General features: G+C 55.8%; 1 protein-coding gene across 1 annotated transcript in view; it reads left to right on the forward strand.

The window, feature by feature from the left end:
* The window catches only part of COL27A1 (collagen type XXVII alpha 1 chain), a 1,169,012-nt gene that overhangs the window by 41,351 nt on the left and 1,099,836 nt on the right, over positions 1-27,825 (forward strand). The window lies entirely within an intron of this gene.

Consider the following 27,825-nt stretch of genomic DNA (forward strand, 5'->3'; position numbering starts at 1 on the left):
GTGAGCCCGCAGTAGAGGTGTCTGTGAGCCCGCAGTAGAGGTGTCTGTGAGCCCGCAGTAGAGGTGTCTGTGAGCCCGCAGTAGAGGTGTCTGTGAGCTCGCAGTAGAGGTGTCTGTGAGCTCGCAGTAGAGGTGTCTGTGAGCTCGCAGTAGAGGTGTCTGTGAGCTCGCAGTAGAGGTGTCCGTGAGCTCGCAGTAGAGGGGTCCGTGAGCTCGCTGTAGAGGTGTCCATGTGCAGTAGAGGTGTCCGTGAGCTTGCAGTAGAGGTGTCCGTGTTTTGTAGTAGAGGTGTCCGTGAGCTCGCAGTAGAGGTGTCCGTGAGCCCGCAGTAGAGGTGTCTGTGAGCCCGCAGTAGAGGTGTCTGTGAGCCCGCAGTAGAGGTGTCTGTGAGCTCGCAGTAGAGGTGTCTGTGAGCTCGCAGTAGAGGTGTCTGTGAGCTCGCAGTAGAGGTGTCTGTGAGCTCGCAGTAGAGGTGTCTGTGAGCTCGCAGTAGAGGTGTCCGTGAGCTTGCAGTAGAGGTGTCCGTGTTTTGTAGTAGAGGTGTCCGTGAGCTCGCAGTAGAGGTGTCTGTGAGCTTGCAGTAGAGGTGTCCGTGAGCTTGCAGTAGAGGTGTCCGTGTTTTGTAGTAGAGGTGTCCGTGAGCTCGCAGTAGAGGTGTCTGTGAGCCCGCAGTAGAGTTGTCCGTGAGCTCGCAGTAGAGGTGTCTGTGAGCCCGCAGTAGAGGGGTCCGTGAGCCCGCAGTAGAGGTGTCTGTGAGCCCGCAGTAGAGGTGTCTGTGAGCCCGCAGTAGAGGGGTCTGTGAGCCCGCAGTAGAGGTGTCTGTGAGCCCGCAGTAGAGGGGTCCGTGAGCCCGCAGTAGAGGTGTCTGTGAGCCCGCAGTAGAGGTGTCTGTGAGCCCGCAGTAGAGGTGTCTGTGAGCTCGCAGTAGAGGTGTCTGTGAGCCCGCAGTAGAGGTGTCTGTGAGCTCGCAGTAGAGGTGTCCGTGAGCTCGCAGTAGAGGTGTCCGTGAGCTCGCAGTAGAGGTGTCCGTGAGCTCGCTGTAGAGGTGTCCATGTGCAGTAGAGGTGTCCGTGAGCTTGCAGTAGAGGTGTCCGTGTTTTGTAGTAGAGGTGTCCGTGAGCTTGCAGTAGAGGTGTCCGTGAGCTCACAGTAGAGGTGTCCGTGAGCTCGCAGTAGAGGTGTCCGTGAGCTCGCAGTAGAGGTGTCCGTGTTTTGTAGTAGAGGTGTCCGTGAGCTCGCAGTAGAGGTGTCCGTGAGCTCGCAGTAGAGGTGTCCGTGAGCTCGCAGTAGAGGTGTCCGTGAGCTCGCAGTAGAGGGGTCCGTGAGCTCGCAGTAGAGGGGTCCGTGAGCTCGCAGTAGAGGGGTCCGTGAGCTCGCAGTAGAGGTGTCCGTGTGCTTGCAGTAGAGGTGTCCGTGTGCTTGCAGTAGTGGTGTCTGTGAGCTCGCTGCAGAGGTGTCCGTGAGCTTGCTGCAGAGGTGTCCGTGAGCTTGCTGCAGAGGTGTCCGTGAGCTTGCTGCAGAGGTGTCCGTGAGCTTGCTGCAGAGGTGTCCGTGAGCCCGCAGTAGAGGTGTCCGTGAGTTCGCAGTAGAGGTGTCCGTGAGCTCGTAGTAGAGGGGTCCGTGAGCTCGCAGTAGAGGTGTCCGTGAGCTCGCAGTAGAGGTGTCCGTGTTTTGTAGTAGAGGTGTCCGTGAGCTCGCAGTAGAGGTGTCCGTGAGCTCGCAGTAGAGGTGTCCGTGAGCTCGCAGTAGAGGTGTCCGTGAGCTCGCAGTAGAGGTGTCCGTGAGCTCGCAGTAGAGGTGTCCGTGAGCTCGCAGTAGAGGTTTCCGTGAGCTCGCAGTAGAGGTGTCCGTGAGCTCGCAGTAGAGGGGTCCGTGAGCTCGCTGCAGAGGGGTCCGTGAGCTCGCAGTAGAGGGGTCCGTGAGCTCGCAGTAGAGGGGTCCGTGAGCTCGCAGTAGAGGGGTCCGTGAGCTCGCTGCAGAGGTGTCCGTCAGCTCACAGTAAAGGTGTCTGTGAGCTCGCAGTAGAGGTGTCCGTGAGCTCGCAGTAGAGGTGTCTGTGAGCCTGCAGTAGAGGTGTCCATGAGCTCGCTGCAGAGGTGTCCGTGAGCTCGCTGTAGAGGTGTCCATGTGCAGTAGAGGTGTCCGTGAGCTTGCAGTAGAGGTGTCCGTGTTTTGTAGTAGAGGTGTCCGTGAGCTCGCAGTAGAGGTGTCCGTGAGCTCGCAGTAGAGGTGTCCGTGAGCTCGCAGTAGAGGGGTCCGTGAGCTCGCTGCAGAGGTGTCCATGTGCAGTAGAGGAGTCCATGTGCAGTAGAGGTGTCCGTGAGCTTGCAGTAGAGGTGTCCGTGTTTTGTAGTAGAGGTGTCCGTGAGCTTGCAGTAGAGGTGTCCGTGAGCTCGCAGTAGAGGTGTCCGTGAGCTCGCAGTAGAGGTGTCCGTCAGCTCACAGTGGAGGTGTCCATGTGCAGTAGAGGTGTCCGTGAGCTTGCAGTAGAGTTGTCCGTGTTTTGTAGTAGAGGTGTCCGTGAGCTCGCAGTAGAGGTGTCCGTGAGCTCGCAGTAGAGGGGTCCGTAAGCTCGCTGCAGAGGTGTCCGTCAGCTCGCAGTGGAGGTGTCCGTGAGCTCGCAGTAGAGGTGTCCATGTGCAGTAGAGGTGTCCGTGAGCTCGCAGTAGAGGTGTCCGTGAGCTCGCAGTAGAGGTGTCCGTGAGCTCGCAGTAGAGGTGTCCGTGAGCTCGCAGTAGAGGGGTCCGTGAGCTTGCAGTAGAGGTGTCCGTGAGCTCGCAGTAGAGGTGTCCGTGAGCTCGCAGTAGAGGTGTCCGTGAGCTCGCAGTAGAGGGGTCCGTGAGCTCGCAGTAGAGGGGTCCGTGAGCTCGCAGTAGAGGGGTCCGTGAGCTCGCAGTAGAGGTGTCCGTGAGCTCGCTGCAGAGGTGTCCGTCAGCTCGCAGTGGAGGTGTCCTTGAGCTTGCAGTAGTCTCTGGCCTCCACAGCTCCAGGCACAATGGATGCACTTGTTGCTAGGATTGCCTGGTTGCCTCCTAGTTCCACAGACACCAGTTTGCACTTTCATCACATGATCACGTGTGTGAGAAATATCATGCCGTCAAGTCCAGTCGAACAAAGAAACCACATCTGGCATGTCTGGACCCGACCCTGCTTTCGGCCCCTCAACCCACTTGGCATGGTCATACTGGACACTTGCTCTCTGGCCTTCGCTAACCTCCTAACGTTGGCTGATTTAATTTCAATGTCACCTAATCTTTCTGAATTGGTTAATTTCTTACACGTTTGCAGCTCTGCCTGGAGTTTTTTTTTCTGGATTTCATTTTACATCTGAGGCTGTACATAGCTTCCAGGTTCCAGCTGGCACCGAGCAATGTTCAGATGTTCGCCAAATCTCTGACGAAGAGCCATGGCCATGGGTTCCAGACTCCGAGCTCCGAGGCTCGCTCACTTGGAATCAGGTTTTGGGATAGCCCAGGACAGCGTTCCAGACTCCGAGCACTGGGACTCGCTCACTTGGCATCAGGTTTTGGGATAGCCCTGGACCAAGTTCCAGACTCCGAGCTCCTGGGGTCACTCACTTGGCAACAGGTTCCTGGAATAGACCTGGACTGGGTTCCAGATTGCGCGCTGTGGAGCTCACTCACTAGTCACTGGATTCTGGGATAGCCCCAGAAAGGGTTCCATACATCGCAAGCGTTCCCTTGCCACTGGGTTCCGCGATAGCCTGAGCGGGTTCGAGGTTGCTCACTCCAGATCTGCAGAATCAGGATACTTGCAATTTGAATTTCTGCATCTGAGGAGTGCGAGTCCAGCATCTGAACACCGGGTGAGGGCCAGCTCACTTGGCTTTAGGTCCTGGGACAGCTCCAGCTGGCGAGCGTGGGCTCCCGCCTCCGCGAGCACCAGGACGGAGACATCTCACTTGGAGGTGGACTCGTGGAATACTCTCAGCTGAGCCTTGTGAGCTTAGGACAGCGTGAGCACCAGAGGAGGGACCATGAGGGGTGTGAGCTTAGGGCGTCATTAGCACCAGAGGAGAAGGGACAATGTAGTCCCTGACGTGTCACACACCTGCACAGAGTCCAGCAGGTCACACACCTACACAGAGCCCAGCAGGTAACACACAAAGCCCAGCAGGTCACACACCCGCCTAGAGCCCAGCAGGTAACACACAAAGCCCAGCAGGTCACGCACCCGCCCAGAGCCCAGCAGGTCACGCACCCGCCCAGAGCCCAGCAGGTCACACACCCGCCCAGAGCCCAGCAGGTCACACACCCGCCCAGAGCCCAGCGGGTCACGCACCCGCCCAGAGCCCAGCAGGTCACACACCCGCACAGAGCCCAGCAGGTCACACACCCGCCCAGAGCCCAGCGGGTCACGCACCCGCCCAGAGCCCAGCGGGTCACGCACCCGCCCAGAGCCCAGCAGGTCACGCACCCGCCCAGAGCCCAGCAGGTCACGCACCCGCCCAGAGCCCAGCGGGTCACACACCCGCCCAGAGCCCAGCGGGTCACGCACCCGCCCAGAGCCCAGCGGGTCACGCACCCGCCCAGAGCCCAGCAGGTCACACACCCGCACAGAGCCCAGCAGGTCACACACCCGCACAGAGCCCAGCAGGTCACTCACCCGCACAGAGCCCAGCAGGTCACGCACCCGCACAGAGTCCAGCAGGTCACGCACCCGCACAGAGTCCAGCAGGTCACGCACAAAGTCCAGCAGATCACACACCTGCACAGAGCCCAGCAGGTCACACACCTGTACAAACAGGACATACACCTGTACAAAGCCCAGCAGGTCACGCACCCACCCAGAGCCCAGCAGGTCACACACCCGCCCAGAGCCCAGCGGGTCACGCACCCGCCCAGAGCCCAGCAGGTCACACACCCGCACAGAGCCCAGCAGGTCACACACCCGCACAGAGCCCAGCAGGTCACTCACCCGCACAGAGCCCAGCAGGTCACTCACCCGCACAGAGCCCAGCAGGTCACGCACCCGCACAGAGTCCAGCAGGTCACGCACAAAGTCCAGCAGATCACACACCTGCACAGAGCCCAGCAGGTCACACACCTGTACAAACAGGACATACACCTGTACAAAGCCCAGCAGGTCACACACCCGCACAGAGCCCAGCAGGTCACACACCCGCACAGAGCCCAGCAGGTCACACACCCGCACAGAGCCCAGCAGGTCACTCACCCGCACAGAGCCCAGCAGGTCACGCACCCGCACAGAGTCCAGCAGGTCACGCACAAAGTCCAGCAGGTCACACACCTGTACAAACAGGACATACACCTGTACAAAGCCCAGCAGGTCACGCACCCACCCAGAGCCCAGCAGGTCACGCACCCGCCCAGAGCCCAGCGGGTCACGCACCCGCCCAGAGCCCAGCAGGTCACACACCCGCACAGAGCCCAGCAGGTCACACACCCGCACAGAGCCCAGCAGGTCACACACCCGCACAGAGCCCAGCAGGTCACACACCCGCACAGAGCCCAGCAGGTCACTCACCCGCACAGAGCCCAGCAGGTCACGCACCCGCACAGAGTCCAGCAGGTCACGCACAAAGTCCAGCAGATCACACACCTGCACAGAGCCCAGCAGGTCACACACCTGTACAAACAGGACATACACCTGTACAAAGCCCAGCAGGTCACACACCCGCACAGAGCCCAGCAGGTCACACACCCGCACAGAGCCCAACAGGTCACATACCCGCACAGAGCCCAGCAGGTCACATACCCGCACAGAGCCCAGCAGGTCACACACCCGCACAGAGCCCAGCAGGTCGCACACCCGCACCCGCACAGAGCCCAGCAGGTCGCACACCCGCACCCGCACAGAGCCCAGCAGGTCGCACACCCGCACCCGCACAGAGCCCAGCAGGTCGCACACCCGCACCCGCACAGAGCCCAGCAGGTCGCACACCCGCACCCGCACAGAGCCCAGCAGGTCGCACACCCGCACAGAGCCCAGCAGGTCACACACCCGCACAGAGCCCAGCAGGTCACACACAGAACCCAGCAGGTCACACACAGAACCCAGCAGGTCACACACCCGCACAGAGCCCCGCAGGTCACACACCCGCACAGAACCCAGCAGGTCGCACACCCGCACAGAGCCCAGCAGGTCACACACCCGCACAGAGCCCAGCAGGTCGCACACCCGCACCCGCACAGAGCCCAGCAGGTCGCACACCCGCACCCGCACAGAGCCCAGCAGGTCGCACACCCGCACCCGCACAGAGCCCAGCAGGTCGCACTCCCGCACCGAGCCCAGCAGGTCGCACACCCGCACCGAGCCCAGCAGGTCGCACACCCGCACCGAGCCCAGCAGGTCGCACACCCGCACAGAGCCCAGCAGGTCGCACACCCGCACAGAGCCCAGCAGGTCGCACACCCGCACAGAGCCCAGCAGGTCACACACCCGCACAGAGCCCCGCAGGTCACACACCTGCACAAAGCCAAGTAGGCCAAAGACCTGCTTGAAGTTCCTCATGTTCTGCAAGAAAGAAACAAGATCCAGGCCCCAAGAGCCACTGGTCACTGTCCTGTTCTCAGCTCTGCAGACTCGTTCCTTCATCTGCGATGATCCTGCACCGTCCTCAAAGCTTCTTGTCACCTTAGGCTCCCCCTAGCTTCCTCTCTCCAGGCCCAAAGTGACACATTGGGTGCTCTCTAGGCCCAAAGCAAACACGGAGGGGGGCTTTCTGGGCCCAGAGAAATGCAGGGACCCTCTCTAGGCCCAAAGTGAGACGGGCCCTCTAAAGACCCAAAGCCTGGACCACCCAGGGGCCTCTCCTTTGTGTGGCCAGTACTTGTACTCACGGGTCTATGGTTGGTCGCACCCTGACCATACATGCCAGGTTCCATGTGGCACTCTGCTACCAGGCTTGGCTCCTGTGATGCCCAGGGCTGTGGCAGGAGTGACTGGCTCCATTGAGAGACGTGTGCCTGAGGCCTAACACGTCTCCCACTTCACAGCACTTCCCTGCCCACAACCTTCTGCTGCCTCAAGGCACTTTCTAACACTGAGAGAAGTTGGAAACCATTATTCCTAGACCCCCTAAACTACCATTTCATTTTACTCAAGTGAGACTTCTGAAGGTTGTATAGGTTTTTTTCTTGGAAAACGTGCTTTTGAACTCATCAGCAGGGAGTTAGTGACATTGAGCTGCCCAGTTTGCACCCAGAGTTAGAGACATTATGTCCTTTCTGGCACGCATGCCCCCATTAAATCAGACTTTGTTTACAAACGTTATCTCCCACTGTTTCGCACCTCTATCCCAGTGACTAAGGCTGTGTGTGTTGCAACATTGTCTCCCACTGTCCGGCCCCTCTGTCCCAGTGACTGAGGCTGTGTTTACAAGCATTGTCTCCCACTGTCCGGCATCAGAGTCCCTTTGACTGACCCTGGCTTTACAAACATTGTCTCCCACTGTCCGGCAGCTCTGTCCTATTGACTCGGGCTGTGTTTACAAACATTGTCTCCCACTGTCTGACACCTCTTTCCCAGTGACTGAGGTTGTATTTACAAACATTGTCTCACTCTGTCCGGCACCAGAGTCCCTTTGACTGACCCCGGCTTTACAAACATTGTCTCCCACTGTCCGGCAGCTCTGTCCCAGTGACTGAGGCTGTGTGTGTTGCAACATTGTCTCCGACTGTCAGGCACCTTTGTCCCAGTGATTGAGGTTGTATTTACAAACATTGTCTCCCACTGTCCGGCAGATCTGTCCTATTGACTCAGGCTGTGTTTACAAACATTGTCTCCCACTGTCTGACACCTCTGTCCCAGTGACTGGGGGTTGTGTTTACAAACATTGTCTCCCACTGTCTGACACCTCTGTCCCAGTGACTGAGGTTGTGTTTACAAGCATTGTCTCCCACTGTCTGGCACCACAGTCCCTTTGACTGACCCCGGCTTTACAAACATTGTCTCCCACTGTCTGACACCTCTGTCCCGTTGACTGAGGCTGTGTTTACAAACATTGTCTCCCACTGTCTGACACCTCTTTCCCAGTGACTGAGGCTGTGTTTACAAACATTGTCTCCCACTGTCCGGCAGCTCTGCCCTATTGACTGAGGCTGTGTTTACAAACATTGTCTCCCACTGTCCGGCAGCTCTGTCCTATTGACTGAGGCTGTGTTTACAAACATTGTTTCCCGCTGCCTGACACCTCTGTCCCAGTGACTGAGGTTGTGTTTACAAACATTGTCTCCCACTGTCCGACACCTCTTTCCCAGTGACTGAGGCTGTGTTTACGAACATTGTCTCACTCTGTCCTGCACCAGAGTCCCTTTGACTGGCACTGGCTTTACAAACATTGGCTTCCACTGTCCAGCAGCTCTGTCCTATTGACTGAGGCTGTGTTTACAAACATTGTCTCCCACTGTCTGACACCTCTTTCCCAGTGACTGAGGCTGTGTTTACAAACATTGTCTCCCAATGTCCGGCAGCTCTGTCCTATTGACTGAGGTTGTGTTTACAAACATTGTCTCCCACTGTCCGGCACCGCAGTCCCTTTGACTGACCCCGGCTTTACAAACATTGTCTCCCACTGTCTGACACCTCTGTCCCAGTGACTGAGGCTGTGTTTACAAACATTGTCTCACTCTGTCTCTCTGTCCCTTTGACTGACCCTGGCTTTACAAACATTGTCTCCCACTGTCTGACACCTCTGTCCCAGGGACTGAGGCTGTGTTTACAAACATTGTCTCCCACTGTCCGGCACCGCAGTCCCTTTGACTGACCCCGGCTTTACAAACATTGTCTCCCACTGTCTGACACCTCTGTCCCAGTGACTGAGGCTGTGTTTACAAACATTGTCTCACTCTGTCTCTCTGTCCCTTTGACTGAACCCCGGCTTTACAAACATTGGCCCTCATTCTGACCTTGGCGGTCGGCGGAGAGGCGGCGGTCGGACCGCGAACAGACCGGCGGTCAGAAAAAAGGCATTCTGACCGCGGCGGTCACCGCCGCGATCGACCGCCGCTTCCCCACTCCGACCGCCACGGCGGTCATGACCGCCGGGCTGGAGTTTGCGCACTCCGGCCCGGCGGTCGTCCCAAGACCGCCAACGGTATCATGACCCTGCCTACCGCCGCGGTTTCTTGCGGTCGGGAACTGCCATGCGAACCATGGCGGTAAGCACTATCGGGGCCAGGGAATTCCTTCCCTGGCACTGATAGGGGTCTCCCCCACCCCCCACTACCCACCCGAGTCCTCCCCCCACACCCTCCACCCCCCTGCCACCCCCCAGAGGTGGTACGAACCCCCTCCCCACCCCCACCCCGACATGCACATACATGCACCCCGACATGCACACACCCCCAACATGCACATATACACACCCCCTACACACACATACACAACGGGGACACATACCCACACACATACATGCAGACATGCGCACCTGCCGAACAGCACACATTACCCATAGACACAGCAGCACCCCCCGCCCGCATACACGCACTCACACACCCCCTCTACACACTCACACGCACACCCCCATGCACGCCCACATCACACAACACCCCCCCTCCCGCTCCCCTCACGGACGGTCAACTTACCTTGTGGGTTGGTCCTCCAGGAGGCGACGGGAGCCATGGGGAGGTGACCGCCAACAGAACACTGCCAACAGAAGACCGCCACACAGATATGTGGGTCGTAATTCTGTGGGCGGTGTTCTGCTGGCGTGGCGGTGGAGGTTGACCAGTCTCCACTTTTCTGCCGGCCGCCAGTGTGGCTGCTGGCGGTTTCCCGGCGGAACGCTCCCAGCGGTCGGAATGCGCACAGCGGCATACCGCCGCGGTCGGCGGTCTTCACCGCGGCGGTAACTCGGCGGTCTTGCGAAAAGACCGCCAAGGTCAGAATGAGGGCCATTGTCTCCTACTGTCCGGCAGCTCTGTCCTATTGACTCGAGCTGTGTTTACAAACATTGTCTCCCACTGTCTGACACCTCTGTCCCAGTGACTGAGGCTGTGTTTACAAGCATTGTCTCACTCTGTCTCTCTGTCCCTTTGACTGACCCCGGCTTTACAAACATTGTCTCCCACTGTCTGACACCTCTTTCCCATTGACTGAGGCTGTGTTTACAAACATTGTCTCCCACTGTCCGGCAGCTCTGTCCTATTGACTGAGGCTGTGTTTACAAACATTGTCTCACTCTGTCCTGCACCAGAGTCCCTTTGACTGGCCCTGGCTTTACAAACATTGTCTCCCACTGTCCAGCCCCTCTCTCCCAGTGACTGAGGCTGTGTTTACAAACATTGTCTCCCACTATCTGACACCCTTTTCCCAGTGACTGAGGCTGTGTTTACAAACATTGTCTCACTCTGTCCTGCACCAGAGTCCCTTTGACTGGCCCTGGCTTTACAAACATTGTCTCCCACTGTCCAGCAGCTCTGTCCTATTGACTGAGGCTGTGTTTACAAACATTGTCTCCCACTGTCTGACACCTCTGTCCCAGTGACTGAGGCTGTGTTTACAAACATTGTCTCCCACTGTCTGACACCTCTTTCCCAGTGACTGAGGCTGTGTTTACAAACATTGTCTCACTCTGTCCTGCACCAGCGTCCCTTTGACTGGCCCTGGCTTTACAAACATTGGCCCTCATTCCGACATTGGCCGGCGGCGGTCGCCGCCGGCCTGTCGGGGGCCGCCAGAATACCGTTCCGCGGTCGAAAGACCGCGGCGGTGATTCTGACTTTCCCGCTGGGCTGGCGGGCGGCCGCCTTCAGGCCGCCCGCCAGCCCAGCGGGAAAGAGGCTTCCACGATGAAGCCGGCTCGGAATCGAGCCGGCGGAGTGGAAGCTGTGCGACGGGTGCAGTTGCACCCGTCGCGTATTTCACTGTCTGCGAAGCAGACAGTGAAATACATTTAGGGGCCCTCTTACGGGGGCCCCTGCAGTGGCATGGGCACTGCAGGGGCCCCCAGGGGCCCCGCGACCCCCCCTACCGCCATCCGGTTCCCGGCGGGAGAACCGCCGGGAACTGGATGGCGGTAGGGGGGGTCGGAATCCCCTCGGCGGCGCAGCTAGCTGCGCCGCCTTGGAGGATTCCTATGGGCGGCGGTACACTGGCGGGAGACCGCCAGTGTTGCCGGTCCGACCGCGGCTTTACCGCCGCGGTCGGAATGACCATTGGAGCACTGCCGGCCTGTCGGCGGTGCTCCCGCGGTCCTCCACCCTGGCGGTTTGAAACCGCCAGGGTCGGAATGAGGGCCATTGTCTCCCACTGTCCGGCAGCTCTGTCCTATTGACTGAGGCTGTGTTTACAAACATTGTCTCACTCTGTCCTGCACCAGCGTCCCTTTGACTGGCCCTGGCTTTACAAACATTGTCTCCCACTGTCCGGCAGCTCTGTCCTATTGACTGAGGCTGTGTTTACAAACATTGTCTCCCACTGTCCGGCATCAGAGTCCCTTTGACTGACCCTGGCTTTACAAACATTGTCTCCCACTGTCCGGCAGCTCTGTCCTATTGACTCGGGCTGTGTTTACAAACATTGTCTCCCACTGTCTGACACCTCTTTCCCAGTGACTGAGGTTGTATTTACAAACATTGTCTCACTCTGTCCGGCACCAGAGTCCCTTTGACTGACCCCGGCTTTACAAACATTGTCTCCCACTGTCCGGCAGCTCTGTCCCAGTGACTGAGGCTGTGTGTGTTGCAACATTGTCTCCGACTGTCAGGCACCTTTGTCCCAGTGACTGAGGTTGTATTTACAAACATTGTCTCCCACTGTCCGGCAGATCTGTCCTATTGACTCAGGCTGTGTTTACAAACATTGTCTCCCACTGTCTGACACCTCTTTCCCAGTGACTGGGGGTTGTGTTTACAAACATTGTCTCCCACTGTCTGACACCTCTGTCCCAGTGACTGAGGTTGTGTTTACAAGCATTGTCTCCCACTGTCTGGCACCACAGTCCCTTTGACTGACCCCGGCTTTACAAACATTGTCTCCCACTGTCTGACACCTCTTTCCCAGTGACTGAGGCTGTGTTTACAAACATTGTCTCACTCTGTCCTGCACCAGAGTCCCTTTGACTGGCCCTGGCTTTACAAACATTGTCTCCCACTGTCCGGCAGCTCTGTCCCAGTGACTGAGGCTGTGTTTACAAGCATTGTCTCCCACTGTCCGGCATCAGAGTTCCTTTGACTGACCCCGGCTTTACAAACATTGTCTCCCACTGTCTCTCTGTCTCTCTGTCCCTTTGAATGACCTTGGGTTTACAAACATTGGAATAAAACCTGATGAATCGTGAAGACTCTCTCCTCATGAACTCTGTCTGCCCCATGGATAGCAATGGCAGAATTACTTCATGTTATTGGAACACGTACTGCATAAAAGTAAAAAAATGATGACTTAAATAAGAAAGGGAAATCTGTTCCTGTAGGTTTCTTCCCACTTCTGGGCGTGGATTTAGGTTTTTTTTTGTTTCAAAGTACTTCCGACACTACTGGAAAAAGCTTGTGAATCTGAAATTGCCTGAATGCGAAGAGAGCCACACACAACTACAAACTGTCTGTACAATGCTGTGTAAAATGCCTTTGCATTACCGCAATGGAAATGTTTTTATTCTCTCCACAGGTGAACCCCGTTTACCTTGGAGCGTCCCCTCACTCTCACCCCCCAACCATGAGGGTAGGAGTTACTCCGTCCACTTGGCAGGAGTAAATCTCCGACCCTTTCCTTTATGGGCCCGCGCTGCGGGGTGGCTGTTGCCTGTCCTGGACGGGCCTCTCCTACCCCTGTGACAAGATGTCACACACTAGATACCCCTCCGCGTCACCAACTCACCCTTTCTGAACAAACGCGGACACTTGGTTCCCCTTCGGCTTTGTGGATGCAGCGCTCTGGTCTCATTCCTCCAGAGGAAGCGCCTTTCACAGAAGGCGCTCACTCACTGAGTGACTGGCGGCTCTTCGGCACTCCCTCCTTATCGGGCTGGACACCTTCCACTTGTTCTGTGATGGGATATATTCACTCTGTGGGCGGTCAGTGACTGATGCTCACTGACATTTCTTCTCATCGCTCGCTCAGTCTGTAGCTCAGGCCGCGGCTGGGTCCTTTCAATGTAGACTGAGCACCCGGAAGTGAAGGAGCCCCGGCCTTCTTGGGCCAGCATCGCTTCCGGGGCCGTGGGAGAGAGTGAGCACTCCTGACCATGGTAGAAAGGCCTGAACTCCACTGTCTGGAGGCCAAAGGAGAAAACCTCACCTCTGACCTCCAACAGGGCACCTTAGACCTGGCATCCTTGGCATGGTCTCCTCTAACTTTCTGCCTCTACTTCCCAGGTTGCTTCTGTGTGCTGAACTCTGTTTTTGCTGTTTTGTTTGCTCTGGACACTTTACCACTGCTGACCAGTGCTAAAGTGTAAGTGTTCCTTGTACAAATTATATGTGTACATTGGCTTATTCATCATTAGCATATTTGATTTACTATTAAGTCCCTAGGACAGTGCACTAGAGGTGCCCAGGGCCTGGAAATCAAATGCTACTAGTGGGCCTGCAGCACTGGTTGTGCCACCCACATGAGTAGCCCTGTACACATGGCTCAGATCTGCCACTGCAGTGTCTGTGAGTGCAGTTTTAACCTGCCAATTCGACTTGGCAAATGTACCCACGTGCCAGGCCTAAACCTTCCCTTTTTATACATGTAAGGCACCCCAAGGTAGGCCCTAGGTAGCCCCCCTGGGCAGGGTGCAGTGTATGTTAAAGGTGGGACATGTAGGTATGTATTTGTGTGTATGAGCTTTCCTCCTGTTGTTGAAGTCTCAGGGACATCAAAGACTTCTCTCTGTCAGCACTGGGGCTTTCTGCTGTGAGTCCTGCCTGCCAAGTGGTGCCCTAACCTATCTCTAGGCCCTTGAAAGTTGCAGCTGGTGGAAAAGGACAGAAATTTACTCCCAGACAGAGAAACGTTCGACGCACCATCCGCCTCGCGGCTGATAAATGACACACCAATGGCCTTGCGGATAAAATTAATGCTCCACCTACATCGCGGCTGGGAGATCGATTCAACGCGGCTGGAGAAACGACGCGCAACACCCGCAGCAGCTGCCAACGATGCAAGCCCCCACGCAGCACGGTTTCTTGACATCGTGCAACCGGATTTCAACGCAACATCACTGGGCGTTTGGTTAGTGAAACATGTCTGAGCACCTGACGTCACCACTATGAATGGACGCTTGGTTTGTGCAACATGCCTGAGCACCTGACTTCCAGTCTATCCTTCGGGCCTGACTTGCACTCTGTACCTGGACTTCTGATTTCCACTCTGTACCTGGACTTCTGACTTTCACTTTGTACCTGACTTCTGACGTCAACGCTGTACCTAGACGTCTGACTTCCACTCTGTACCTGGACGTCTGACTTCCACTCTGTACCTGGACTTCTGACGTCCATGCTGTACCCTACTTCTGACGTCCATGCTGTACCTAGATGCCTGACTTCTACTCTGTACCCAGGCACCTGACTTCTACTCTGTACCTGGACGCCTGACTTCTACTCTGTACCTGGACGCCTGACTTCTACTCTGTACCTGGATGCCTGACTTCTACTCTGTACCTGGACGCCTGACTTCTACTCTGTACCTGGACGCCTGACTTCTACTCTGTACCCGAATGCCTGACTTCCACTCTGTACCCGAATGCCTGACTTCCACTCTGTATCCGGACACCTGACTTCCACTCTGTATCCGGGCACCTGACTTCCACTCTGTATCCGGGCACCTGACTTCCACTCTGTATCCGGGCACCTGACTTCCACTCTGTATCCGGGCACCTGACTTCCACTGTGTACCGGGGCACCTGACTTCCACTGTGTACCCGTAAGCCTGACTTCCACTGTGTACCCAGATGCCTGACTTAGACTCTGCATCCAGGTGCCTGACTTCTACTCTGTACCCGCATGCCTGACTTCTACTCTGTACCCGGACGTCTGACATCCACTCTATACCCGGACGTCTGACATCCACTCTGTACCCAGATGTCTGACTTCCACTCTGTACCCAGGTGTCTGACTTCCACTCTGTACTTGAATGACTGACTTCCACTCTGTATCCGGGCACCTGACTTCCACTGTGTACCCGGGCACCTGACTTCCACAGTGTACTCGTAAGCCTGACTTCCACAGTGTACTCGTAAGCCTGACTTCCACTGTGTACCCAGATGCCTGACTTCCACTGTGTACCCAGATGCCTGACTTCCACTCTGTACTTGAATGCCTGACTTCCACTCTGTACTTGAATGCCTGACTTCCACTCTGTATCTGGGCACCTGACTTCCACTCTGTATCTGGGCACCTGACTTCCACTCTGTATCCGGGCACCTGACTTCCACTCTGTATCCGGGCACCTGACTTTCACTGTGTACCCGGGCACCTGACTTCCACTGTGTACTCGTAAGCCTGACTTCCACTGTGTACCCAGATGCCTGACTTCCACTCTGTACCCAGGTGTCTGACTTCCACTCTGCACCTGGGCACCTGACTGCTACTCAGTTCCAAGATGCCTGACTTCCACTCTGCACCTGGGCACCTGACTGCTACTCAGTCCCAAGATGCCTGACTTCCACTCAGTACCAGGATGCCTGACTTCCACTTTGTACCTGAAAGCCTGACTTCCACTCTGTACCTGAATGCCTAACTTCCTCTGTATCTGGGCACCTGACTTCCACTCTGTATCCGGATCCGGACGCCTGACTTCCACTCTGTACCCGGACGCCTGACTTCCACTCAGTACCCGGACGCCTGACTTCCACTCAGTACCCGGACGCCTGACTTCCACTCTGTACCCGGACGCCTGACTTCCACTCTGTACCCGGACGCCTGACTTCCACTCTGTACCCGGACGCCTGACTTCCACTCTGTACCCGGACGCCTGACTTCCACTCTGTACCCGGACGCCTGACCTCCACTCTGTACCCGGGTGCCTGACCTCCACTCTGTACCCGGTCGCCTGACCTCCACTCTGTGTAACTGGGCACCTGATCTCCACTCTGTACCTGGGCACCTGACTTCAACTCTGTTCCTGGGCGCCTGACTCCCACTCTGTACATGGACCTTTGACTTCTACTCTGTACCCAGAAGCCTGGCTTCAACTGTTTACCTGGACTTCTGACTTCCACTCTGTACCCGGGTCACGACTTTCACTCTGTACTTGAGGCCTGATTTCCACTCTTACCTGGACTTCTGACTTCCACTTTGTACCTTGGCGCCCCACTTCCTCTCTTTTTCTGGGCGCCTGACTTCCATTCTGTATCCAGATGCCTGAATTCCACTCTGCACCCGGACGCCTGACTTTCACTCTTTACCCGGACACCTGACTTCCACTCTGTACCTGGAAGCCTGACTTCCACTCTGTACCCAGGTGCCTGACTTCCACTTTGTACACAAATGCCTGACTCTCTCTCTATAGCTGGGACCCTGACTTCCACTCTGTACCCGCAGGCACCTGACTTCCACTCTGTACCCGCAGGCACCTGACTTCCACTCTGTACCCGCAGGCACCTGACTTCCACTGTGTACCCGGGCACCTGACTTCCACTGTATACCCGGATACCTGACTTTCACTCTGTACCCGGACGACTGACTTTCACTCTGTACCCAGATGACTGACTTTCACTCTGTACCCGGACAAAGAAAATTAGAAATTCAGTTAATGTTACATATATATTTATTCCAGATGTCTAGATAGACAGCCAACACGTGTTTCGTTACTAAAGTGACTTTGTCAAGGCAATGATAATTTCAAGAACAAAAAAGCAGAAATGATCTAAATCCCGAACAAGCCCTTTTCTGTAAAGTATGTACGGTCAATTAGTAACAAGTTCCAGTTAGATGAAGGAATTCCGCCAGTCCAATAGTACTTGTGCAGTAGAGTAAATGAACTATGTCTTCCCAAAGGTACGTAGGAAGAAATGCAAATCAGTAGAGTTCAACTCGCACGGGCCATGGTAAGCCCAGTGCTCGCATAGTGCGATTTCCCCCGTCAGATGTAGTTCGCTGTTGGCTATGTACAATACGTGCATATATTCACTATAGCTCACTCAGTGTGATAGGTTCGCTATAGTGGACTCTGTATCCTTCTGACGTGCCAGTGCTGTCTATTCACTATAGAGCACTCAGTGTCATACGTTCATTATAAAGCACTCAGTGTCCCGCTGCTGTGCCGGTGCTGTCTATTCACTATAGCGCACTCAGTATCAGATGTTCATTCTAATACACTCAGGGCCTCATTATGACCTGGTGGTCTCCAGACCGCCAGGGTCACGTTCGTGGTCGGACTGTCGCCAAAGTGGTGGTCTCACCGTGACACTACGACCGTGGTCAGACCTCCAACACCGCCAGGTCGCAGCCAGTCGATAGCCTGGTGGTCTCAGCGGTTGTAATCTGCCAGGGTAGCGCCGCTTGCAGCGCTGCCCTGGGGATTACGGGTTGCCTTTCTGCCAGCCTTTTTGCAGAATGGGGGCACCAGGGGCCCCATGGGGCCCCTGCACTGCCCATGCACTTGGCATGGGCAGTGCAGAGGCCCCCATGGACAGCCCAGTCACACTTTCCACTGCCTCGAAATGCGGGCAGTGGAAAGCGCGACGGGTGCTGCTGCACCCGCTGCACCACCACATTGGCGCCACCTTGCTTACGAGCCGGCGTCCATGTTAACACCCTGTTTACTGCAGGGCCGGTGGGTGGAAACGCCTAATAGGGCCGGCAGTGTTATGGCCCCACAGGTGGCCTGATAGCGGTACGAGTTTGGCGGGCGACCTCGTAATGAGGGCATTAGTGTCCTGCTGCCATGCCAGTGCTGTATATTCACTACCAGCATTCCTTACCGCCCCCACTACTCTACCAGCATTCCTTACTGCCCCGTACTACTCTACCAGAGTTCCTTATCGGCCCTACTACTCTACCACCGTTCCTTACCACCCTCAATACTCTACCAGCGTTGCTTATCACCCTCAATACTCTACCAGCGTTCCTTGCCACCCTCAATACTCTACCAGTGTTCCTTACCACCCTCAGTACTCTACCAGCGTTCCTTATGCCCCCTCTACTCTACCAGCGTTCCTTGCCACCCTCAATACTCTACCAGCGTTCCTTAGCGCCCCCTCTACTCTACCAGCGCTCCTTCCCACCTGCACTACTCTACCAGCGTTCCTTACCACCCTCAATACTCTACCAGCGTTCCTTATGCCCCCTCTACTCTACCAGCGTTCCTTGCCACCCACAATACTCTAACAGCGTTCCTTACCGCCCCCTCTACTCTACCAGCGCTCCTTCCCACCTGCACTACGCTACCAGTGTTCCTTGCCACCCTCAATACTCTACCAGCGTTCCTTACCACCCTCAATACTCTACCAGCGTTCCTTATGCCCCCTCTACTCTACCAGCGTTCCTTGCCACCCTCAATACTCTACCAGCATTCCTTACCGCCCCCTCTACTCTACCAGCATTCGTTACTGTAGGAGGCTGGCCTGGTTTGTAGTGAGTGCCAAGGGGTACTTATACTCTGCACCAGGTCCGGGTATCCCTTATTAGTGTAGAAGAGGTGTCTAGCAGCTTAGGCTGATAGAAAAGGGTAGCTTAGCAGAGCCGCTTACGCTGAACTAGGAGACATGCAAAGCTCCCACTATACCACTAGTGTCATATGCACAATATCATAAGGAAACACAATACACAGATATACTAAAAATAAAGGTACTTTATTTTTATGACAATATGCCAAAAGTATCTCAGTGAGTACCCTCAGTATGAGGATAGCAAATATACACAAGATGTATGTACGCAACACCAAAAATATGCAGTAATAGCAATAGAAAGCAATGCAAGCAATGTACAGTCACAATAGATAGCAATGAGAGCAGATAGGTATAGGGGCAGCACAAACCATATACTCTAGAAGTGGAATGCGAACCACGAATGGACCCCAAACCTATGTGAGCTTGTAGAGGGTCGCTGGGACTGTAAGAAAACAGTGAGGGTTAGAAAAATAGCCCACCCCAAGACCCTGAAAAGTAGGTGTAAAGTGCACCTAAGTTCCCCAGAGAGCACAGAAGTCGTGATAGGGGAATTCTGCAAGGAAGACCAACACCAGCAATGCAACAACGATGGATTTCTGGACGAGAGTACCTGTGAAACAAGTGGACTTTGCACCAGCTGAGGGTGCAAAGAAGCTGCCACCGGATGGTAGAAGCTGTGGATTCTGCAAGAACGAAGAGGACTAGGAACTTCCCCTTTGGAGGATGGATGTCCCATGTCGTAAAGAAGCTTGCAGAGTTGTTCCCACGCAGAAAGACCGCAAACAAGCCTTGCTAGTTGCAAGGGTCGTGGTTAGGGTTGTTGGATGCTGCTGTGGCCCAGGAGGGACCAGGATGTCACCAATTGCGTGAGGAGACAGAGGGGGCACCCAGCAAGACAAGGAGCCCTCTCAGAAGCAGGCAGCACCCACAGAAGTGCCGGAACAGGCACTACGAAGAAGAGTGAACTGGAGCTCACCCGAAGTCACAAAAGAAGGTCCCACGACGCCGGAGGACAACTCAGGAGGTTGTGCACTGCGGGTTAGAGAGTCGGGGACCCAGGCTTGGCTGTGCACAAAGGAAATCCTGGAAAAGTGCACAGGAGCCGGAGCAGCTGCAAATCACGCAGTACCCAGCAATGCAGTCTAGCGTGGGGAGGCAAGGACTTACCTCCACCAAACTTGGACTGAAGAATCACTGGACTGTGGAAGTCACTTGGACAGAGTTGCTGAGTTCCAGGGACCAGGCTCGTCGTGCTGAGAGGGGACCCAGAGGACCGGTGATGCAGTCTTTTGGTGTCTGCGGTTGCAGGGGGAAGATTCCGTCGACCCACGGGAGATTTCTTCGGAGCTTCTAGTGCAGAGAGGAGGCAGACTACCCCCACAGCATGCACCACCAGGAAAACAGTCGAGAAGGCGGCCGGATCAGCAATACAAGGTTGCAGTAGTCGTCTTTGCTACTTTGTTGTGGTTTTGCAGGCTTCCAGCGCGGTTAGCAGTCGATTCCTTGGCAGAAGGTGAAGAGAGAGATGCAGAGGAACTCTGATGAGCTCTTGCATTCGTTATCTAAAGAATTCCCCAAAGCAGAGACCCTAAGTAGCCAGAAAAGGAGGTTTGGCTACCTAGGAAGGAGGATAGGCTAGCAACACAGGTAAGAGCCTATCAGAAGGAGTCTCTGACGTCAGCTGCTGGCACTGGCCACTCAGAGCAGTCCAGTGTGCCAGCAGCACCTCTGTTTCCAAGATGGCAGAGGTCTGGAGCACACTGGAGGAGCTCTGGGCACCTCCCCGGGGAGGTGCAGGTCAGGGGAGTGGTCACTCCCCTTTCCTTTGTCCAGTTTCGCGCCAGAGCAGGGCTGGGGGATCCCTGAACCGGTGTAGACTGGCTTATGCAGAGATGGGCACCATCTGTGCCCATGAAAGCATTTCCAGAGGCTGGGGGAGGCTACTCCTCCCCAGCCCTGACACCTTTTTCCAAAGGGAGAGGGTGTAACACCCTCTCTCTGAGGAAGTCCTTTGTTCTGCCTTCCTGGGCCAAGCCTGGCTGGACCCCAGGAGGGCAGAAACCTGTCTGAGGGGTTGGCAGCAGCAGCAGCTGCAGTGAAACCCCGGGAAAGGTAGTTTGGCAGTACCCGGGTCTGAGCTAGAGACTCGGGGATCATGGAATTGTCTCCCCAATGCCGAATGGCATTGGGGTTACAATTCCATGATCCTAGACATGTTACATGGCCATGTTCGGAGTTACCATTGTGACGCTATACATATGTCGTGACATATGTATAGTGCACGCATGTAATGGTGTCCCCGCACTCACAAAATCCGGGGAATTTGCCCTGAACAATGTGGGGGCACCTTGGCTAGTGCCAGGGTGCCCACACACTAAGTAACTTAGCACCCAACCTTTACCAGGTAAAGTTTAGACATATAGGTGACTTATAAGTTACTTAAGTGCAGTGGTAAATGGCTGTGAAATAACGTGGACGTTATTTCACTCAGGCTGTACTGGCAGGCCTGTGTAAGAATTGTCAGAGCTCCCTATGGGTGGCAAAAGAAATGCTGCAGCCCATAGGGATCTCCTGGAACCCCAATACCCTGGGTACCTCAGTACCATATACTAGGGAATTATAAGGGTGTTCCAGTATGCCAATGTAAATTGGTGAAATTGGTCACTAGCCTGTTAGTGACAATTTGGAAAGAAATGAGAGAGCATAACCACTGAGGTTCTGGTTAGCAGAGCCTCAGTGAGACAGTTAGTCATCACACAGGGAACACATACAGGGCACACTTATGAGCACTGGGGCCCTGGCTGGCAGGGTCCCAGTGACACATACAACTAAAACAACATATATACAGTGAAATATGGGGGTAACATGCCAGGCAAGATGGTACTTTCCTACACTTACCTCCCCCTCTACTCTACCAGCGTTCCTTACTGCCCCACACTAGTCTACCAGATTTCCTTACCGGCCCCACTACTCTACCAGCATTCCTTACTGCCCCGCCATACTTGAATGAAAAGGAAAGGCTTCATTGGCTGGACCCCAAAAGGGCTCTAAGATTTGATGACAATCGTACCAAGGAACTCCTTGTGGACAATCAGTTTTTTGTGGGGGTTTTGGGGACGAAGAAAGGGAAGGCTGTGCAGAAGGGGCCTCTGTCGAAGTGGATGCTTCTCTCTCTCAAGATCTGAGAGCACGTCCCGGCAGGGCTGAGGCTGCTCTCACGCCTCCCTTGACATCCGCCATGCCGACACAGGACGCCCGAGGTGAAGCTGTTGTGCCTGCTCTGTCTACAAGAGCTGTTAGTCTGAGTGCAGTCTACGACACGCTACAAACCCTCCCCCGGGGTACTCTGTGGGACCTATTTCAAGGGGAGGCACCTGCGAGGGAGCGGACACTTACCTTCGGCAATGCTCTTTCTGGTGGATACTCTCACCGGAGGTTCGTCTGCCGGCAGGTGCCTGAGCAGGCGTGTGAGAGAGAGTAGGGTTACATATTTATGATCCCTCATTTCACCAAATAAATGGCATCCTGCAACATTTCCCAAAAGACCACACAAAATATCATTTTAAAGAGGAAAAAAGAAATGTTGAAAAAAAGGCAGCTGGAGAGACGGAAATTTGCTCTTAGCATGCAGCGCCGCGAGGCACTGGTAATCACGGATGTGCCACATAGAATGTAAATACTACAAAAACTTGTGATTTTGCGATAGAGATGTTTTCTGCTCCCCCTGAGCACCGGGCCTGCTCCATCTCCACCTCAGTAGCGCCCCGAGGGTTTGCGAATCCACGTTTGCTTTGCGCCCGACTCCCAGCATGCCTCAGCAGCATCTCGCATTGAGGGACTCACTTGAACCGTTTCAGTGCTCCAGTTCCAGGGTCTGCCAGTGTGATGGCCCCTTGGCAGCTCCAGGCAGGGCTACACGAATGTCTGGGGGGTTGTACCTGTCGGTCAGCAGGCGCTGAACCAGATGGCACCTTTAGGACTGGCACAGGTGCCGTGCGGGCACACCGTCACCATAAATCTTCTCTCTAACCCTAACAATGACAACATTACATTATGTGCGAGCTCGCTTGCCACAAGCTCCACCTGATGTGCCAGTTTTATGTAAAATGGGATAAGTCTCAGGAGGGTTCAGAATCATCTCTGTGACTTTTCCCCCCACATCCTCTTTCCTACAACATGGAGAGAAAAGGGAGGGTGAAAGGGGGCAAGCGGGGGTAACCTGCAAGCACATGGAGAGCTGCAATTAATTAAAAAGTACCTCATAAAGCGTGGAAGCAGTGGAAGGACACTGGGTGCTGCAAGGAAGCAGTACTTGGGTCATGCTCCAGGGGAGGGATGAGCAAACGAAGAGGAAGAGAATCCGGCATGCACTGACCAAAGAGAAATAAGGAAATGAAGTGACAATGAAGCCAACTATCTGGAGCAATGGGCGGGCTCTAACCCCCTGTAAGGAAACATAATATCTTGCAAGCAGCACCTCAAGCGATGCCTCATGACTGAGCCTCCGGTGAGGCAGCACTTTGTCTGCTTTTTACCAGCAGCAGAACTCTTCTTCGACCTCTCTATGAGCAGTCCATTAGTATGTTTCAGGAGTTTGTAGTCGGAGCCATGAGCACCTAGGCAGGTGTGGAAGCAGTGAGGTCTGTAGTGAGCGCCTTAGGGCCCCTCTTGGCGCTTTATGAAGAGGTCTTACAGTTTGCATGGTCTCTCGCCTGCCTGGAGCTCGAGGTCTTCTGCCCTGACCGGAGGGGGCCACCCCACCCCCTCTCTGGTCTGTTCATTGGACAGGAGGCTGGGAAGGTCTGAGTTCGTGTCCCCTTGGAATGGGAGCTCCATCATGACTGACTGTCTCTCGAGGAGCAGGAGCCGCGTGGGGGTTGTCGGTGGGAGGCCCGGGGATGAGCTCTCTCGTCTCGGTCAGGAGAAGCCTATTCATTGGCTCTGCACAGAGCAGTGGTGAACATGGCGCCTCGAAGAGAGCGCTGTCTTCACCCCGCTGCTCCGATCCCCGCTCCGACAGGCTGAGTGTAATGGAAAGATCTAAAATTAACCCGCAATAATTAAGAAACTTCGCCAGCTACAAATCTCCTGTTTCAAAGCAAGGCGCGTTCCCACTGAGCCTGTTCCTTTGCCAGAGCGAATCCCTCAATGTTGTATTCCGTCTCTGCCATGGCACTCTATGGAGGGCAGTGTGGAGAGGCTGTGCCACGCCAGTGTCTGGTGCACAGTGGAGAGGCTGTGCCATGCCAGTCTCTGGTGCACAGTGTGGAGAGGCTGTGCCATGCCAGTCTTTGAAGCGCAGTGTGGAGAGGCTGTGCCATGCCAGTCTCTGTAGTGCAGTGTGGAGAGGCTGTGCCATGCCAGTCTCTGGAGCACAGTGTGGAGAGGCTGTGCCATGCCAGTCTCGGTGGGCACAGTGTGGAGAGGCTGTGCCATGCCAGCCTTTGGTGCACAGTGTGGAGAGGCTGTGCCATGCCAGTCTTTGGTGCAGTGTGGAGAGGCTGTGCCATGCCATTCTCTGTACCGCAGTGTGGAGAGGCTGTGCCATGCCAGTCTCTGGTGCACAGTGTGGAGAGGCTGTGCCATGCCAGTCTCTGGAGCACAGTGTGGAGAGGCTGTGCCATGCCAGTCTCGGTGGGCACATTGTGGAGAGGCTGTGCCATGCCAGTCTCTGTTGCGCAGTGTGGAGAGGCTGTGCCATGCCAGTCTCTGTAGTGCAGTGTGGAGAGGCTGTGCCATGCCAGTCTCTGGAGCACAGTGTGGAGAGGCTGTGCCATGCCAGTCTCGGTGGGCACAGTGTGGAGAGGCTGTGCCATGCCAGCCTTTGGTGCACAGTGTGGAGAGGCTGTGCCATGCCAGTCTTTGGTGCACAGTGTGGAGAGGCTGTGCCATGCCATTCTCTGTACCGCAGTGTGGAGAGGCTGTGCCATGCCAGTCTCTGGTGCACAGTGTGGAGAGGCTTTGCCATGCCAGTCTCTGGAGCACAGTGTGGAGAGGCTGTGCCATGCCAGTCTCTGTAGCGCAGTGTGTAGAGGCTCTGCCATGCCAGTGGAGAGGCTGTGCCATGCCAGTCTCTGGTGCGCAGTGTGGAGAGGCTGTGCCATGCCAGTCTCTGGTGCACAGTGTGGAGAGGCTGTGCCATGCCAGCCTCTGTAGCGCAGTGTGGAGAGGCTGTGCCATGCCAGTCTCTGTAGCGCAGTGTGGAGAGGCTGTGCCATGCTAGTCTCTGGTCACAGTGTGGAGAGGCTGTACCATGCCAGTCTCTGTAGCGCAGTGTGGAGAGGCTTTGCTATGCCAGTCTCTGTAGCGCAGTGTGTAGAGGCTATGCCATGCCAGGCTCTGTAGCGCAGTGTGGAGAGGCTGTGTCATGCCAGTCTCGGTGGGCACAGTGTGGAGAGGCTGTGCCATGCCAGTCTCTGGTGGGCACAGTGTGGAGAGGCTGTGCCATGCCAGTCTCTGGTGCACAGTGTGGAGAGGCTGTGCCATGCCAGTCTCTGGTGCACAGTGTGGAGAGGCTGTGCCATGCCAGCCTCTGTAGCGCAGTGTGGAGAGGCTGTGCCATGCCAGTCTCAGTAGCGCAGTGTGGAGAGGCTGTGCCATGCTAGTCTCTGGTCACAGTGTGGAGAGGCTGTACCATGCCAGCCTCTGTAGCGCAGTGTGGAGAGGCTTTGCTATGCCAGTCTCTGTAGCGCAGTGTGTAGAGGCTATGCCATGCCAGGCTCTGTAGCGCAGTGTGGAGAGGCTGTGCCATGCCAGTGTCTGTAGTGCAGTGTGGAGAGTCTGTGCCATGCCAGTCTCTTAAGCACAGTGTGGAGAGGCTGTGTCATGCCAGTCTCAGTGGGCACAGTGTGGAGAGGCTGTGCCATGCCAGTCTCGGTGGGCACAGTGTGGAGAGGCTGTGCCATGCCAGTCTCTGGTGGGCACAGTGTGGAGAGGCTGTGCCATGCCAGTCTCTGGTGGGCACAGTGTGGAGAGGCTGTGCCATGCCAGTCTCTGGAGCACAGTGTGGAGAGGCTGTGCCATGCCAGTGGAGAGGCTGTGCTATGCCAGTCTCTGGTGTGCAGTGTGGAGAGGCTGTGCCATGCCAGTCTCTGGTGCACAGTGTGGAGAGGCTGTGCCATGCCAGTCTCTGGTGCACAGTGTGGAGAGGCCGTGCCATGCCAGCCTCTGTAGCGCAGTGTGGAGAGACTTTGCCATGCCAGCCTCTGTAGCGCAGTGTGGAGAGACTTTGCCATGCCAGTCTCTGTAGCGCAGTGTGGAGAGGCTGTGCCATGCCAGGCTCTGTAGCGCAGTGTGGAGAGGCTGTGCCATGCCAGTCTCTGTAGCGCAGTGTGGAGAGGCTGTGCCATGCCAGGCTCTGTAGCGCAGTGTGGAGAGACTTTGCCATGCCAGTCTCTGTAGCGCAGTGTGGAGAGGCTGTGCCATGCCAGTCTCTGGAGCACAGTGTGGAGAGGCTGTGCCATGCCAGTGGAGAGGCTGTGCTATGCCAGTCTCTGGTGCGCAGTGTGGAGAGGCTGTGCCATGCCAGTCTCTGGTGCACAGTGTGGAGAGGCTGTGCCATGCCAGTCTCTGGTGCACAGTGTGGAGAGGCCGTGCCATGCCAGCCTCTGTAGCGCAGTGTGGAGAGACTTTGCCATGCCAGCCTCTGTAGCGCAGTGTGGAGAGGCTGTGCCATGCCAGTCTCTGTAGCGCAGTGTGGAGAGGCTGTGCCATGCCAGGCTCTGTAGCGCAGTGTGGAGAGGCTGTGCCATGCCAGGCTCTGTAGCGCAGTGTGGAGAGGCTGTGCCATGCCAGTCTCTGTAGTGCAGTGTGGAGAGTCTGTGCCATGCCAGTCTCTGAAGCACAGTGTGGAGAGGCTATGCCATGCCAGCCTCTGTAGCGCAGTGTGGAGAGGCTGTGCCATGCCAGGCTCTGTAGCGCAGTGTGGAGAGGCTGTGCCATGCCAGTCTCTGTAGTGCAGTGTGGAGAGTCTGTGCCATGCCAGTCTCTGAAGCACAGTGTGGAGAGGCTATGCCATGCCAGTCTCTGTAGCGCAGTGTTAAGAGGCTGTGCCATGCCAGTCTCTGTAGCGTAGTGTGGCTGACCCTGTATCCCTCCCAGACTGGGCCCTGTGTCCCTCCATGATTGGCACTGTGGCACTTCCGGGCTAGGCCCCGCCCTCCCTCCTTTGTATCCGGCTCACTGCCTCTGTTAGCCGGTACCGGAGCTGCTTTTCTTGGCAGAAGAAAGATCCGCGCAGACTTGCAGGGACCCTCTGAATTCATCCAGAGTTGTCAAGGTTGAAGATGTGCCCCCTTCCTGTGCGGCTGCGCAGTGCTGTAGGTGTCAGAGAGATCACCTGGCAGAGCTGAGCCCACTGCCAGCAACTTAGCGCCTTCTGCACGGACTCTAGCCTGCTGCCCATGGAAAGAGGCTGGTGTCTGAAAATCCCTCCAGGGTCTGATGTCCATTGAAAGGTACTGGTGTCTGAAAATCCCTCACACTCCTCCAGGGGTCTGATGTCCATTGAAAGGTGCTGGTGTTTGAAAATCCCTCACACTCCTCCAGGGGTCTGATGTCCATTGAAAGGTACTGCTGTCTGAAAATCCCTCCAAAGGTACTGCTGTCTGAAAATCCCTCCAGGGGTCTGATGTCCATTGAAAGGTACTGCTGTCTGAAAATCCCTCCAGGGTCTGATGTCCATTGATAGGTGCTGGTGTCTGAAAGGTCCCTCACACTCCTCCAGGGGTCTGAGATCCATTGAAAGGTGCTGGTGTCTGAAAGGTCCCTCACACTCCTCCAGGGGTCTGATGTCCATTGAAGGGTGCTGGTGTCTGAAAGGTCCCTCACTCTCCTCCAGGGGTCTGAGATCCTCGAAGGGTCTGCGATCCATTGAGAGGTGCTGGTGTCTGAAAGGTCCCCCACACTCCTCCAGGGGTCTGAGATCCATTGAAAGGTGCTGGTGTCTGAACGGTCCCTCACACTCCTCCAGGGGTCTGATGTCCATTGAAGGGTGCTGGTGTCTGAAGGGTTCCTCACACTCCTCCAGGGGTCTGAGATCCATTGAAAGGTGCTGGTGTCTGAAAGTCCCCTCTGGCCTCTCCAGGGGCTGATGTTCATTGAGAGATGCTGATGTCTGAAGTTTGTACTGGTTCTTACAGACTTCTGATACCCACTGAAAGATCCCGGTATCTGAAAGGGCCTTCAGACTCCTCCAGGGCTCTGATGTCCATTGAAAGAAGCTGGTCTCTGCAAGGCATCACTGATTCTTCCGGACTCCTGGTATCCACTGAAAGATGGTGTCTGACAGTCCTCTCCGGCTGCTC

Source organism: Pleurodeles waltl, chromosome 6 (assembly GCF_031143425.1).
Source record: "Pleurodeles waltl isolate 20211129_DDA chromosome 6, aPleWal1.hap1.20221129, whole genome shotgun sequence".
Taxonomy (NCBI): Eukaryota; Metazoa; Chordata; class Amphibia; order Caudata; family Salamandridae; genus Pleurodeles; species Pleurodeles waltl.